This window comes from Echinops telfairi, unplaced genomic scaffold (assembly GCF_000313985.2).
Source record: "Echinops telfairi isolate 266 unplaced genomic scaffold, ASM31398v2 ScPeMD7_7458;HRSCAF=8496, whole genome shotgun sequence".
Lineage (NCBI taxonomy): Eukaryota > Metazoa > Chordata > Mammalia > Afrosoricida > Tenrecidae > Echinops > Echinops telfairi.
The window spans coordinates 225,113-226,743 of NW_022111358.1; positions in this window are offsets into that span (position 1 = coordinate 225,113).

Sequence of the window (1,631 nt, forward strand, 5' to 3'; positions counted from 1 at the left end):
AAGAAATAAAACACAACCAGTCATCTGCACTCCAATATTTATTGTGGCGCAATTCACAATTGCAAAGAGTTAGAAACAACCTAAATTTCCATCAATAGATGAGTGGATTAGGAAACTGGCACATACACACAATGGAACACTATGCAGCACTAAAAAGCAAGGACGATCACATGAAACACGTCGTTTCATGGAAAGAGTTGGAAGGAATTATGTTAAGCGAGGGAAGCCAATCTCAAAAGGACAAGTATAACATGAGGCCCCTGAGGTAAGTATAATCAACACAGCAGGAATAGAAGAAAAGACACTTATATCACAATATACGGGTAGAAGCTTAGGCAGTCGGGGTGGAGTTCAGACCAAACCCAGGGAGGAACATGTGAATCCAATATAAAAAGGGTAAAGAGGGAAGGAGGAGGGAGAGTGGGGGTGGGGAGAAACTGAGATGGTTACATGGGGGGAGCAGGGCACTAACCCACCAAGGGGGAGAGTATTGGTTGTGTCTCCACAGAATTGGAGAGAACATACAGACCCCATCACAGCGCGCCAAACTAGGAGGGCAACATAACATGTGGAGGAATGCATGAACAGACTAGACTACAGGGCCGGCCCCAACCAGAACCAGCCTGACCCCCATCCTGGAAGAGTGTGCCACAGAGAACAACACTAGACCTTCAGGTGGAGGAAAGGAACCAATTTACCATGCCCACATGGAAGCAAACCAGGAAGGAAAAAGAGAAAGGGGCAGTCGGCCTGGATCCCATATGGGCACACCAAGACCAGAGGATGAGGTCCCTGCACAGAGCTGCTAAGGCACAGAGAGGATTGTGGGACTGCCAACAACTCAAGACATGTTGTCCCCTAACTGGAGCATATAGAGACAGGGGACAGAAATGGGGACACACGGTGGGGAGACAGTGTGGGAATGGAGCATAAAAGATCAGCAATTGGAGTAAAGCCGAGCCCCAGAGCCCCTGAGGAGCCCCAAGAATGGACTTCAGGTGAGGAAGAGCAGCCCCTGGATCTCCCTCAGGACCAGGGGGGAGGGTCTCATGGGGACCAGCAAACAAACCTATGTAGGTTTATTTTCTTTTTCTTTCTCTTTTATTTTCCCTGATCAATTTCTCTTTTCTTTTCTTTCTTCAACTGTATGTTTTCTTATTGTTCAGACTAGGACATTGATGGTTTGCCTAATTATATGGGTTGGACATGGGAGGGAAACCCAGGGAGAAGGCAATGGGGCCAATGACTCCGGAAGGTAGAGGGGGAAGAATGAGATGGGGAGAAGGGTGTGGGGAGTGAACGGCGTCATGGACAGGGGAACAACTAGGGAAGCGGAACCAGCATCTAGGAGAGGGTAGAGATCCTGTGGTATTAGAGCAACACCAAGCTAGTAGAGAGGAAGCACTAAGACGTGGAAGAAGGGGAAAGTTATGGCGGGGCAGGAGGAGGCAAAAGGAAACAGAGGCAAGCTCTAGGAAGCAAAAGCACAGATAGGGAGATTAACAGAGGTGTGCACTTGTGCAAATACATTAATCCATAACAATAGTGGTATTGCCTTATGTACATATATTTATAAGGCAATACACTGAAGCTGCAGATGGGCCTGGGCCTCAGCTCATACCTTCCCTCAA